The sequence below is a fragment of the Dama dama genome, chromosome 4, assembly GCF_033118175.1.
Source record: "Dama dama isolate Ldn47 chromosome 4, ASM3311817v1, whole genome shotgun sequence".
NCBI lineage: Eukaryota > Metazoa > Chordata > Mammalia > Artiodactyla > Cervidae > Dama > Dama dama.
In genome coordinates, this window is record NC_083684.1 from 47888166 (window position 1) to 47903844 (window position 15679).

The window sequence follows — 15679 nt, forward strand, 5'->3', positions numbered from 1 at the left end:
GAATCACCCGTGCCTACTCTGCCCTTCACTGCCCATCACTTCATGGCAAATAGATGGGAGAAAAGCGGAAACAGTGGCAGATTTTATTTTCTTGGGCTCCAAAATCACTGCAGATGGTGACTGCAGCCATGAAACTAAAAGACGCATGCTCCTTGGAAGAAAAGCTATGACAAACCTATACAGCATATTAAAAAGCAGAGACATCACTTTGCTGACAAAGGTCCATCTAATAAAAGCTATGGTTTTTCCAGTAGTCATGTACCGATGTGAGTTGGATCATAAAGAAGGCTGAGCGTGGAAGAATTGATGCTTTTGAACTGTGCTGTTAGAGAAGACTCTCGAGAGTTTTGGACTTCAAGAAGACCAAACCAGTCCATCCTAAAGGAAATCAACCCTGAACATCCACTGGAAGGACTGATGCTGAAGCTGAAGCTCCAATACTTTGGCCACCTGATGAGAAGAGCCGACTCATTGGAAAAGACCCTGATGCTGGGGAAGGTTGAGGGTAAAAGGAGAAGAGGGTGGCAGAAGATGAGATGATTAGATAGCATCACTGACTCAACGGACATGAATTTCAGCAAACTCTGGAAGATAGTGAAGGACAGGGAAGCTTGGTGTGTTGCAGTCCATGAAGTCACAAAAAGTTGGACACGATTTAGCAACTGAACAATAACATAAAAAAGTTAAAGTATATTTATAAGCTTTATTTATTTATGTTTTTAAATTAATTAATTAATTTTGGCTGTGCTGGGTCTTTTCTAGTTGTGGGGCCTGGGCTTCATTGTGGGCTTAGATGTGGGATCTTGGTTCCCTGATCAGGGATGGAACCTGCATCTCCTGCATTGGAAGGCAGATTCCTAACCACTGGACCACCAGGGAAGTCCCTATTTATGAGCTTTAAAAATAAAATATTATTGGACTTCCCTGGCAGTCCAATGGTTAAGACTTTGAGCTTCCAATGAAGGGAGTGGGTGTTCCACCCTGGTCAGGGAACTAAGATCCCACAGGTGAAGTGAGTCACGCTGAGTCATGTCCGACCCTTTGCAACTCCATGGACTGCAACCCTGCCAGGCTCCTCTGTCCATGGAATTATCCCAGCAAGAATACTGGAGTGGGTTACCATTTCCTTCTCCAGGGGATCTTCCTGACCCAGGGATCGAACCCACATCTCTTGCATCTCCTGCATTGGCAGGAGGATTCTTTACCACTAGTGCCACCTGGGAAGCCCAAAGGGCCACTTGGCAAATAAATTAATAAAATATCATTTCTTGATTCCCTGCTATGATATGAAGGTGTCCTCCCCACTGCAAAGTTAATATTTTAAAATCCTAATCCCCAAAGGTGATAGTATTGGTAGATGAGACCTTGGGGAGGTGATAAGGTCATGAGGGTGAAGCCCTTACCATTGGGATTAAAGCTCTCATAAAAGAGATCCCATAGATCTAAAAAGAAATGATGCAAATGAATTTACTTACAAAACAGAAAAGACTCACAGACTTATAAAATGAACTTATGGTTGCCAGGAGGAGGGAAGGGATAGTTAGGGAGTTTGGGGTGGTCATGTACACACTGCTGTATTGGATAACCAACAAGGACCATGTATAGCACGTGGAAATCTGTTCAATATTATGTGGCAGCCTGGATGGTAGGGGAATCTGGGGGAGAATGGATACATGTATATGTATGGCTGAGTCCCTTTGCTATTCACCTGAAAACATCATTAATCAGCTATATTCCAATACAAAATAAAAAGTTCAAAAGGAAAAAAAGAAGGAGATATAATACTTATACTAAATAAAATGTTATGTATGGGGGAAAAAAAAAAAGAGAGAGAGAGACCCCACAGTTCCTCCCCCCAGGCAAGAACACAGCAAGAAAAACCTTCACCTGATCATGCTGGCACTCTGATCTCGGATTTTCAGTCTCCAGAACTGTGAGAGATAAATACCTGTTGTTTATAAGCTGCCCAGTCGGTAGAATTATGTTAGAGCAGCCCAAATGGACTAAGACATTCTCCTTGTAGAAAAAAAATGAAGAAGCCAAGATCCTTTCCAATTTTCTCTGCTTCCATTGCTTCTACTGGCACTAGCTGAGATTTCTGTGATCTCTTACATTTCTTTAACAAGCAACATAATGTAAAAATAATAACATTTTAATAAGTAAATTCTGGTTTATGGCCACAACTGTCAGTCACTTTAACCTAATAGTTTTATTTAGATTCAAGGCTCATCACAGACTTCAATCTTCATATTCATATGTCCTTTATTTTGATTCTTCTTTTAATGTCTTCCCTTAAAGCATATAGCTTAAGAAGCATTTGTGAGTTCTCAGCTCAAAGGCTTTCCCACCATGCTCTGCAAATGACTGTTCCATTTTCCTTTGGCATCTTGAATTTTGGAGGAAAGTCTGAAGCCAACCTTAAATTTCCCATGATAAGCTGGCCTTATTCTGCCCTGATGCTTATAAGATTTGTATTGGTTCTGATGGTTTTATACTGTTTGTCTTATTATAATTAGAGAATCCTTTTAGTAGACAAATTACAGTCATCCTTCTATTTTATTTACAAATTTGGTTGTGTTACACTTGCTCTGTTCTCGTTGGGAAAACCCACTGTGTACTATGTCATTACTGCCAGCTTCCATATCCATCATCTCATCACGTTTCTCCGCTGCCTTTGCCCCATGCACCTGACGGGTTTTCCCTCGGACCTCATCTCCAAGGCAGCAGGACACATTTGGCTTTGAGGTGCTTCTCATTCTACAAAGTTTTCCCCTCCACTCAGCTTCCAAGAGCCACTTCCCTTCTCTTTCTGCTGGTTGATGCTCTTGTCTTTGACCTTTGGTTTAACCTCTTGCTTCATAGGCATGCCCTATGATGAAGATTAAAGATAATTTCGTTGAGACTTTGGAGATGTTTTATATAAATGTTTCTTCAGGGAATTCCCTGTCAATCCAGGGGTTAGGACTTAGCGCTTTCAATTCTGGCCTAAATTCAATCCCTGGCCAGGAAACTAAGATTCTGCAAGCTGCACAGCGTGGCCAGAAAAGAAGTATGTTTCTTCAGTTCAATTCCTGGGTTGGGAAGATCCCCTGGAGAAGGGAATGGCTATGCACTCCAGTATTCTGGCCTGGAGAATTCCATGGACTGTATAGTCCATGGGGTTGCAAACAGCTGGACAGGATTGAGCGACTTTCACTTTCACTCCTTCAGTTGTGTGAGCTAATTCTTGCTCAAATGTGTATCTGTACTCTCCACCCCCATTTTTGTAACATCTAGGCCTGAGTCCCTCATTGGTTCCTTTCTGGTCCTCATTGAGTGGGGTAGCTCTTGGAGCCTTCCTGAGAACTGCATGATGCCATCACTATTTTTTTTCCTGATAATCTGAGCATTGTTTTAATTCTTCCCTTAGAAAGAGAACTGAAGAACTAGCTATTGACCATTTATAATGAAACCTATTCATTCTTTCAGCTGCTGGAGAATGGGTGAGAAGGCTGAGGAATGAGCTGGAGTAACTGCCTTGACTTGGGAATGTTGCCTACAGATCTTTTCCATTTTTCTCTTCTGATAGTTCAGGCATTTCTCTCTTTGGGGTAAGCAAGGCAAAATGGTAGGAGTCCCCAGATCAAGGTAAAACCTTAGAGCTCTGGCTCTCCTCAGTTGGGTCTGACTCTTTGCAACCCCATGGACTGTAGCCCGATAGGCTCCTCTGTCCATGAGATTTTTCAGGCAAAAATACTGGAGTGGGTTTCCATTTCCTACTCCGGGAGACCAAATCGAGTCTCCTGCATCTCCTGCATTGCACGCAGATTCTTTACCTGCTGAGCCATCTGGACTGTTTATCTATTGTGGCCTTATACACCACTCCAGTACTTAACAGCAAAGACCAATAATTTATTTTTATCTCTTTACAAGTCTGTGGGTTGACTGGGCACAGCTGGGTGAACTCTCATGTCTCGTGCTATTGCATCTATTTATTTTTGCCTCTGCTGGGTCTTTGTGGGTGCCCACAGGCTTCCTCTAGTTGTGGTGAGCAGGGGCTACTCTTCGTTGCAGTGTCCGAGCTCTAGGCACACGAACTGCAGCATGTGGGATCCTCCTGGACCAGGAATCGAACCTGTGTCCCTCGCACTGGCAGGCCGACTCCCAACCACTGGACCACCAGGGAAGTCCATCATGCTGTTGCACTCAGATGAGGCCTAGGGCTGGAGTCATCTCAGGTCCTCTTCACTCACATGTCTGGCACCTAGGCCAGGATGGATAGAAGAGCTCAGGGCTGGTGGGGCAACTCTCTCCCCAAGTGGCCTTTCCATCTGGCTAATTTGGACATTCTCACATTATGGTGGTCTCAGTGGAGTTGGACTGAGTGTGTTGCTGGGTGCTCAGTCACTCAATCGTATCTGACCCTTTGTGACCCCATGAACTGTAGCCCACCAGGCTTCTCTCTCCATGGAATTCTCCAGGCAAGAATACTGGAGTGGATTGTCACTTCCTTCTCCAGGGGATCTTTCCTACCCAGGGATAGAACCCATGTCTCTTGCGTCTCCTGCATTGGCAGAAGTCTTTACTACTGTACCACCTGGAAATACGTGGGTCATAGTAAACCTGTGCTGCTCAAACTTTAAAGCACACAGAAACCACTTGGTAGTTTTTGATTAATGCAGAGTCTTGCATATCCATCACTACCATTAGTGTCATACAGAATAGTTTCACTGCTCTAAAAACCTCCCCTATAATTCACCTATTGAAAGCCCTGGTAATCACTGATCTATTTACTATTTTTAGTTTTGCCTTCTCCAGAACGTCATGTAATCACAGTCATACAGTATGTAGCCTTACAGACTGGTTTCTTTCATTTAGCAATATGTATTTAAGATTCACTTTATTTCTGTGTAGCTTGATATTACATACATTTTATTTTGATAAGAAGAAACTATTTCTTTTTGGGCTGCTTCTTTTTCAAAATATTTAATTATTTATTTGGCTGCGTCGGGTCTTAGTTGTGTCACGTGGGATCTTTCCTTGTGGTGCTTGGGCTCTAAAACACACAGGCTCAGTAAGCTGTGATGGGCAGGCTTAATTGTTCTGCAGCATATGGGATCTCAGCCCCCGACCAGGGATTGAACCTGTTCTCCTGAATCGCAAGGCAGATTGTTAACCACTGGATCACCAGGGAAGGTCCCTGCTTCCAGTTCTTAGTGATCATGATTACAACTGCTATAAATATTAGTGTGCAAGTGTTTGTATGGATGTAATCTTTTTAATCAGTTGTGTAAATACCTAGGTACACAATTGCTGGATTATATGGTAAGACTAAGTTTAGCCTCAAAATAAGCCACCAGTCTTCCAAAGTACTTGTTCCATTTTGCCTTCTCACCAGCAATGAATAAGAGTGCTTCTTGCTCTGCATCCTTGCCAACAATTGGCATTTAGTTTTTTGGATTTCAGCCGTTCTAGTGCTTAGATGTTAGTGGTGTTTTATTGTTTTCATTTCTATTTCCTTAATGCAAAAGATGTTTAGTATCTTTTCATATGTTTATTTGTAACTGAACTGAACTGATAGCTTCTTTGATAAAGTTTCTGTTCAGATATCTTGCCCATTTTTAAACTGGGGTTTGCTTTCTTATCCTTGAATTTTTAGCATTCTTTGTATATCTTAGACACGACTCCTCTATCATATATATGTTAATTACCATGGTTTGTCTTTTCATTCTCTTAACGGTGAGTGTCTTGCACAAAGAAGAAGGCTTTCATTTGAATAAAGTCCAGCTTATCAATTTTTTTCATGCATGGGTTGTGCTTCTAGTGTTGTACCGAAAAACTCATCACCAACTCTAAGTCAAGAAGCTTTTTTGTGTTTTCTTGTAGAAGTTTTATTTTTAATTTTTTGAAATTACTGTTTCCATAGTAGCTACACCAATTTAAATTCCCACCAACAGTGCACAAGTGTTCGCTTTTCTTTTTAACAAGTGTTCTCCAACACTTGTGTTTTGTCTTTTTCATTACTGCCTTTCTGAATATGTGAGGTAGTATCACATCGCAGTTTTGCTTTTCATTTCCCTAATGATTAGTGGTTTAGTCACTAAGTCGTGTCTGACTCTTGTGACCCCATGAACTGTACAGCCTGCCAGGCCTCTGTCCATGGGATTCTCCAGGCAAGAATACTGGAGTGGGTTGCCCTTTCCTTATCCAGAGGGTCTCCCTGGCCTAGGAATCGAACGTGGGTATCCTGCATTGCAGGCAGATTCTTTGCCAACTGAGCTATGAGGGAAGCCCCCGAATGATTAGTGATGTCGAGCATCTTTTAATGAACCTGTTGGCCACCTGGTCTCGAGACTTCTTCTTCAGCACATATGCTGTTTAGAAATATGTTGTTTCATATCCAAATATTTGGGAATTTTCCAGCTATCTTTATTGCTTTCTGTTATTTTCCAGCTTTCTGTTACAGATTTCTAGCTTCATTACATTTTGTTCTGAGAACATACTTTGTATGCTTTATACTCTTTTAAATTTGTTAAGTTGTGTTTTATGGCCCAGAATCTTGGTCTGTCTTGGTGATCTGCTGTAACTAGATGGAATACTCCATAAGTGTCAATTAGATGAAGCTGATTGATAACACTCAGGTCATTTATATCCTTACTGATTTTCTGCCTACTTGATCTATCAATTATAGACAGAAGAGGTTAAAATCTCCAAATAGGGGATTTATCTATTTCTTCTAAGCTCCTTAGATGTTGGGGCTGAAAGCAGAAGTCCCGAGACTTTGCTTTTATCATTCATGTCATTGATAAAAATGTGCTCATGCACGTTGTCTACGGAGGCAAGAAGCAAGAGATTAAAGCACCCCATCTAAGATGCTTCTGTCCCCTGGGATTCCTTAGGCTGTCTTCCTGCACACAAATGAAGATGAATCTGTAGGCAACACACAGATAGACCCTTAGGGCTCTAGACCATTTACATACCAAAAGCACATTGACTCAAAAGCCCTAGGGTATCAAATGAGTGTCACATCCAATTCGTTGAAGCAGACATACATGTAAATAATTGTTGCCAAATGTCATTGAACAATTTAGAGTCATAACTTTTTTATCCTAAAGTCACAACAACTCAAGTTTAACTCTGTTCAATCAAAACTGTCAATTAAAAATTAAAAAAAAAAATATATAGGGACTTTCCTGGTGATCCTATGGTGAAGAATCTGCCTGCCAATGCAGGGGACACAGGTTCAACCTCTGATCCCGGAAGATGCCACGTGCCGTGGGACAACTACGCCCATGTGCCACAACTACTGAGCTCACACATCTCAAGTACTGAAGCCAGTGCCCCCAGAGTCTGTGCTCCGCAGCAAGAGAGGCCACCCCAATAAGAAGCCCAGTAAGAAGGCTACAGGGTTCTTATTGCAGCCTCTGCTTGCCACAACTAGAGAAAGCCCGCATGCAGCAACAAAGACCCAGCGCAGCCACAAATAATAAAATAAATTTTAAAGTAAATAAACAAAGCCGACCTTATTTAAAATATCTGCCTAAACCAAGAGACTGTAGCTTCTTCCTATAGTCAGTGATTGGAAAGGGTTCCTGGACCCAATTTTAACTCGTGTGTGTGGAGGCTGCCCCACACCCACAATAGGTGATTCTCAGATGCCAGGAGGGTGTCCTACTATTCAATTCTGACCCTCTCTACCTAGAGATAGAATCAGACTCCACAGGCAGAGGACTCAGTCCTACAAGACCGCCCTCCACCTCAGACACCAGGAGCAAACGTAGGTTGTTACCTCTGTTTCCGACCAACTGACCATAAGCTAGACATTTCCACAATTCCTCCTTGGGTTCGATAAATCTGTTGGAACAGCTCACAGAACTCAGGGAAGCCCATTTACTCAGTCGGTTACCACTTTATTATAAAAGGCTGTTAAAGGATATGAATCAACAGCCGGGTGAAGAGATACACAAAGTGAGGTTCCAAACAAAGAAGCTCTGTCTTTATGAAGCCCTGGGCACACAAGGGGGCACTTAGAAGCATTATGTTTGCCTGATGTGAAAAGGGGCCAAAAAACTGTCCTTCTGGATCTTTACTGGGCTTCCCTGAGGGCTCAGCAGGTAAAGAATCCACCTGCAATGCAGGAGATGCGGGTTCAATCCCTGGGTCAGGAAGATCCCCTCTTGCCTGGAAAATCCCATGGACAGAGGAGCCTGGTGGGCTACAGCCTAAAGGATCGCAGAGTCGGACTCGACTGAGCAACAAAACATGCACAGTACCCATGCTGAGTCTGCATGGTAGCTCCATTACACAGTCATGATTAACTAAATCATGAGCTAATGACGATTTATTCAACCCCTAGTCCCTTTCTCCTCCCCCACCCTCTAATCACCTGCCTGGTTCTCCAGGCAACCAGCCCCCTTTCTTAGATGCTTCGAAAAGTTGCCTCATTCCCATAGTAAAAGACACCTTTATCATTCTCAACATTTATGAAACATCAAGGGTTTGGGGAGCTGTGAGCCAGGAACTGTGAATGCAGACCAAATATATATGAGAAAGGTATCTTGGCCATCTGAATGACCCTATATATATATTTCCTATGAATCACAATATCTCTGTGATTGATAGATTTAATTCTTTAGAAAGATCATAAAGCTTTATGAGTCTGCAGCAAGATTATTTCTTTCAATAAAGCTTTGTGTCCCAATGAGGAGAAGGTAGACAAGGAGTCAGGCAAGGAGTAAGCCTACATTCCACATAGACCAAGGCCCTATATGGCTAACCAGTCCTGCACCATTGTCATTTCAGCGATGAGAGAGGCGGTACGGCTGGCAGCACCCCACCTCTGACCCCATACGGCCCTGGGGCGTATGCACTGTCCCTGAAGGCATTGCAGGGGGCAGAACAGGGGAGCCAGACAGGCTTGGCCAGAGCCACTGCTCAGCCACTTGCTGGCTCTGTGAGCACAGCATCCTCACCGAGAATGGGGAAGGCGATGGTCCCTCATCTCATCAGGCCATCAGGAGAATTAAGTGAAGTGCAGAATCTGGGCCTCACAAAGGCTTCTCAGCAATTCTTAATTCCTCCTCTGCCCACCTCTTCTCCCCTCTTGTCTTGAAAATATTACTTAAAAGATAACCCCAAATGCATAAAAGAGATGTACATTAATCTTGCACTTACGTGTACCTTCTTACCGGTCACATTAGCAGATATTGAAACCTTATGTGACAGAGGTGGTGCTACAGGCTAGAACATTCAATAATACTATCAAGATAATCTGTGATGTGAGAGTTGGACTATAAAGAAAGCTGAGGGCCAAAGAATTGATGCTTTTGAACTGTGGTGTTGGAGAAGACCCTTGAGAGTCCCTTGGACTGCAAGGAGATCCAACCAGTCCATCCTAAAGGAAACACTCCTGAATATTCATTGGAAGGACTGATGCTGAAGCTGAAACTCCAGTACTCTGGCCACCTGATATGAAGAACTGACTCACTGGAAAAGATCCTGATGCTGGGAAAGATTGAAGGTGGGAGAAGAGGGGGATGACAGAGGATGAGATGGTTGGGGGGCATCATCGACTTGATGGACATGAGTTTGAGTAAACTCTGGGAGTCAGTGATGGACAGGGAAGCCTGGCGTGCTGCAGTCCATGGGGTCGCAGAGTCGGACACGACTGAGCGACTGAACTGAACTGAATCTGTATAGATAAGATGAAATTGAAGCCCTATTTTTTAATTTATGAGTGAAATTCTTGATGGGTTATAAAGATTTAAATATGAAGGGCAAGACTTCAAAAATGCCTAGGAGAGACTTCACTAGTGTCGGGTGTTTAAGACGCTGCACTTCCAATGCAGGGGGCACAGGATGATCCCTGGCATGGGAACTAAGATCCCACATCGGCAAGACCAAACAGTAGATTTTTAAATATGCCTCGTAGCTAGCAGAGGATAACATATGACCTTGAGTAGAGAAGAATTCCTTAAATAAGATATAGAAAGCACCAACTGTAAAGGAATATCAATATTAACACATTGTACACTTATAAACATTTCTATTACTGTAGTTACTTGAAAATATTTTATATTATATTTTAAATAATATGCTATATATTACATAGATTTGTACAATAGATTTGTATATATTATATAAATTATATATTAATATGAATGCATACATTAAAATTAAGAACTTTTGTTCATCCAAAAATATTATGCAGGTCATATAAGATGTTAACAGAAAGGAAAGTAGGTAAAGGGTATATAAGAATTTTCTGTATTATGTTGCAACTATTCTATCAGTCTCAAATTATCTCAAAATTAAAAGTTTAAAACCAAGTATAGAGAAAGTGAAGAGATAAGCCACAGAATATTTGCAACACATATAAGCAGCCAAAGGATTAATGTCATGGCTTCCCTGGTGGTCCAGAGATTAAGAATCTGCCCAGCAATGCAAGGGACACCAGTTCGATCCCTGGTCCGGGAAGATCCCACATGCCACAGGGCAGCTGAGCTGGTGTGCCACAACTAATGAGTCTGTGCTCTGGATCCCATAAGCCACAACTACTGACACCACATCCCACAACTCCTGAAGCCTGTGTGCCCTAGAGCCTGTGCTTTGCAACAAGAGGGGTCACTGCAATTAGAAGCATGCAAGTGGAGAGTGGCCCCCAGTCACCCATACTAGAGAAAGCCTGTGCGCAGCAACCAAGACCCAGTGTAGCCAAAAATAAAATAAATGTTTTTTTAAAAAGGATTAATGTCTTGACTATGCGAAGAACCATTAACAGTTAGTAAGAAAAAAATACAAATAACCCAATAGACAAAAAAGTACATACACAGACACACAAAATACTAAACACAAAAATAAAGCAAAACCAGATGAACCATCATTTCACACAAGAATGACCTATAAACATAATCATGACTCAACCTCATTAGATATCCAGGAAATGCAACTGAAGACTGCAGTGAATATGATATCTGTGACCTGCCTTAAACTGCTTCAGTAAATAAACACAGCTGGGTGGTGGGGAAATGAGGCCAGTTATACTATTCTCTCTACTTAAAAACACTCGAAAATGTCCATATTAAAAAGTTTTCCAAAACTGCACAAATAGAGACTATATTAGTTTGCTCAGGCAGCCATAACAAGGTATCACAAACTAGGGGGCTTAAACAGCACAAATTTAATTTCTTATAGTTCTGAGAGCTGGAAGTCTGAGATCCAGGGTTGGTTTCTGCTGATGCCCGTCTCCTTGATTTGCAGCTGGCTGTCTTCTTCTGCATCTTCACACCCTCTTTTCCCTGCTCATATTGGTGTCATAATTTGCTCTTCAGTAAGGACACCAGGCATATTGGAATAGGGCCCACCACAGTGACCTCATTTCAACTTAACTACCTCTTTAAAGATCTTGTCTCCAAATGCAGTCACATTCTAAGATTCTGAAGCTTAGGACTTCAACATGTGAATTTGGGGGAACACAATTCAGCCCATAATTTCCCACCCAACTGACTAGCAGGAAAGGAAGCCTGACCCATGTCGACGAGCTCACAAACCAGCAAGAACTTGCCCCTCTGCTGATCAGAGTGTGAACTGCCAAAACCACTCTGGAAAAGAACATAGCAATTTTGTGACGTTGGACACACACATATCCTTTGATCCAGTAATTCCCCAACTAAAGGAAATCCTTCACATGTACTGCAAGAGACATTTGGAAAATGATTCACTAGAACTATGATTCATAAAAAAGAATATATGTGTGTGTGTGAATCACTTTGCTGCCCAGCAGAAATCAACATAACATTGCAAACCAATTATATTCAATTAAAAAAAGAAATGTGATTTATAATGCTAAAAGACACAAAAAGGTCACAGTCTCAAAGACAAGAGATGGAATATATGAATAATGACACAAGAAAATATAAATGAAGAGGTAATAACTGGAGAGAAGTCCTCAGTTATAATGTATATGATATTCGTTATACATTTTTCTATGATAGCAAAAATCATAATCTAATAATATGGGGTTTGTTAAATAAACAAAGATAGAGACAATAAAATGTCATGTAACCACTAAGAAGCTTGTTCTCAAGACTGCTTTAGGATACTGAAAAATATATCATCTAATGGGAAAAAGGGTTTCCCTAGTGAAGCCAGTGGTAAAGAATTCGCCTGACAATACAGGAGAAGTGGGTTTGATCCCTGGGTCAGGAAGATCTGCTGGAGTAGGAAATGGGAACCCACTCAAATGTTCTTGCCTAGAAAATTCCATGGAGAGAGGAACCTGGCGGGCTACAGTCCCTGGGGTCGCCAAGAATTGGACATGACTGCACAACTAAACACACACACACAATGGGAAAAAAACTCAGAACAACACAAAGAGACTAGATAAGATAATGTATCCAGCTTCCTTTAATTGCAAATGCCTAAAAATGGCATGCATGCATACTCACACACACACACACATATTTTTTAATCTATGACATAGTCCTCAAAAAAAAGAAAAAATGTCTTCAATACACAGTAATTATGAAGAATTCCTGAAATTCAGAAGGCAGATGGGCCTGAATTGGAGGAACTCACCAGGCCAAAACACGCACAAGAGTGAACTTCTGTGGACTGTGACAGTAGCTGGAATGCTGGGATAGGAGGGGGCTACACGCTCCAGTAAGTGTTCAAACAGATGCTGGTCACCCTGCAGCAGTGACCCCTAGGCGGGCCCACCCAATCTGCCTCCCCCAACCAGGTCATGCCAAACAGTGGGCAAGAGCAAAGAGTAAGAGTTCCTGGGAATCCACAAAGCAAGAAAAATCAAAGTCGCTCAATCATGTCCAACTCTTTGTGATCTCATGGACTCTACAGTCCATGGAATTCTCCAGGCCAGAATACTGGAGTGGGTAGCCTTTCCCTTCTCCAGGGGATCTTCCCAACCCAGGGATTGAACCCAGGTCTCCCACATTGCAGGCAGATTCTTTACCAGCTGAGCCACAAGGGAAGTCCAAGAATACTGGAGTGGGTATAAAGGGCTGTATGAAAAAGAATCTTGGAAAGGGATGGGCCAAGCAACAGAATGGATAGTGCTGAGGAGCCAGGGAGAGAATCCAGTGTGGATCTGGACACACACGAGACCAGGATGGAAAGCCTGAAGGCCAAGAGCCAGAGAGAGATCTAGGAATTTTAACAGCAATTCAGCTGAAGATCCAGGAGGAAAATGGAGGAAGAATAACTGAAGCTGAAGACATCTGAGTCCCCAGATCAAAGTGCCTTCTGAACATCAGTGGAAAGGCGACCTACCTCAGATGTAGGTAGTGTATAAAATTCAGAACAGCACAGAGAGAGGGAGAGAGAAAGGCAGAGGGTCAGAAAAAGAGAGAGAGAGAGGCAGGGAGAGAGAGAGGCAGAGAGAGAAAACTCTTAGAAGCTTCCAAAGAAATATTTCCTACAACAGAGAAGAATCAGTAAACTTCTCAAAGTGTGTTAGTGACTCAGTCGTGTCCAACTGTTTGTAACACCATGGACTGTAGCCTGCCAGACTCTTCTGTCCATGGAATTCTCCAGGCAATAACACTAAAGTGGGTAGCCATTCCCTTCTCCAGGGGATCTTCCTGACCCAGGGAGCAAACCCAGGTCTCCTGCATTGCAGTTGGATCCTTTACCGTCTGAGCCACCAGGAAAGTCCAAACTTCTCAAGAACAACCCTAATTATAAGACAAGAAAGCAACATCTTCAAGGTTTTAAGGGAAATAATTCTGCACCTAGAATACCATTCCCAGTCTGATTATCTTTCCAAATTAAGAATCAGATGACAAAAACAGACATTGAGGAGTCAGGAATCGTACCAGATTAGTAAAGAAAGATACTAATGCAAGCATAGTTATATCTCAGTTGTCAGATTGATGTTACCTATCACCTTAACAAGAGAGGAAAGAGGAAGTGTCTTACAACATGGATATTAATGAATGCCAAATCTTGATCGAATTAAATAATTCTGTTGGATCACTGATCCCAAGGAAACTCAGAAAATCATTTACTTGGGAACCCCCACCCCACCAAGTGAGAGGTTATTTGCACCATCTGCAAGGGCAACATGTACAAGATGTAAAGTAATTTGCTGGAAAAGACAGTTGTGTTTTTCACATCCTTGAAAACCTAAAGTATTATGGAGACATGAGTACCTGGCATAAAACCTTCTTAAAACTAAACCAAAAGTGTGCATGTCCCTGGGCCTAGTCAGGAGAGTTCTGGTGCACTGGGAATTATTCATGGCAAGCATTATCTGCCATGCCCTCTGTCTCTAGGTCAAGTACATCCTTTAAATCCATAACTGAGCTTAGAGCAGAGTCCAGCCCTGTCCTACCTGAACCTCCTCCAACACTGCATATAGAAATATACAAGCAAAAAAAAAAAAAAAAAGAAATATACAAGCAACCTGGAAAAACCTTCCACAAGGCTTCTTAAAATTAATTAATTTATTTATTTTTGTCTGTGTTGAGTCTTCCTTGCTCCTCGGGCTTCCTCTAGTTGTAGTGAGTGGGGGCTACGCTTCGTTTCAGTGTGTGGGCTGCTCACTGTTGTGGCTTCTCTTGTTGCAGAGCTCAGGCTCTAGGCGTGCAGGCTCAGTAGTTGGGATGCAAAGGCCTAGTTGCCCCTTGGCATATAGGATCTTCTTGGACCAAGGATTGAACCAATGTCCCCTGCATCAGCAGGTGGATTTTTAACCACCAGACCACCAGGGAAGTCTAAGGCTATTCTTTTTTTTTTTTTTTTTTTCACCTGCTCCACCTCCAAAAATATGGAACGCTTCACGAATTTGCGTGTCATCCTTGCGCAGGGGCCATGCTAATCTTCTCTGTATCGTTCCAATTTTAGTATATGTGCTGCCGAAGCGAGCACTAAGGCTATTCTTAATACTTAGCAACACAGGATCATTTACTTCTCATCAAATCACAGTTTTAAAACATATTACAAAAGATTTTAAATGACAATAAGACCTGAGAATTTGCTAAACACAGAATTACTGGATCTTACATATCATAAACATCTTCCTAAAACCACAAAATAGTACAGAAAAAGGTAGTGTGATGGGTAATTTCATGTGTCAATTTTGAATTTCCAGTCTACAAAATGATTAATAGTTTCATAATCACCAAACAAGCAAAACAACATTTTTTGATGAAATGAATGACCTGGATGAAAACTGACCTGGTAAAATTTAAAAATCAAGTTCTTTTTCTTTCAGCCAACTTTTCACCATGGTGCAATAAATGGAAAAGATTTCAACTGTACGAGTTTTTCATAAAAGTCTCTTATGTTCTAAGTCTTTATATAAGATGGGCATAAATTGGCTCTACAGAAGTTTTAGCTGAATAATTAACTTAGAATTCAGGTTATTTGTAATAAGATTGAAAAAGATAAGTTAAAGCAGGCTTGTGACCATTTTACCCCAAAATACAATTTCTTCATTATAAGGATCCAAACAGAAAAGAAGTTAAGGAACTTCCTTAATAAAAGCACTGAACTGCCACAAGTCTAATAGACTATTAGAGCCTAGATGAAGATGGAAAATTGCCTAATAAAAATTGCAATTTGCATAGATTTGCCCCATAATTACATAACTTATTAAGTTCCATTTTCTAGATACCATAATGGGGTTCACCTTTCATTTAATGCGATTTGTGATCACTGACTACTGCAGGCAGCAAACGTT

General features: G+C 41.7%; 1 non-coding gene across 1 annotated transcript; it reads right to left on the reverse strand.

Annotated features, from left to right (window-relative positions):
- Positions 1–14758: 14758 nt before the first annotated feature.
- Positions 14759–14865, reverse strand: LOC133055378 (U6 spliceosomal RNA). The gene has a single exon (XR_009692654.1). It is a non-coding gene; the product is annotated as a U6 spliceosomal RNA (small nuclear RNA).
- Between the last annotated feature and the right edge of the window lie 814 nt (positions 14866–15679).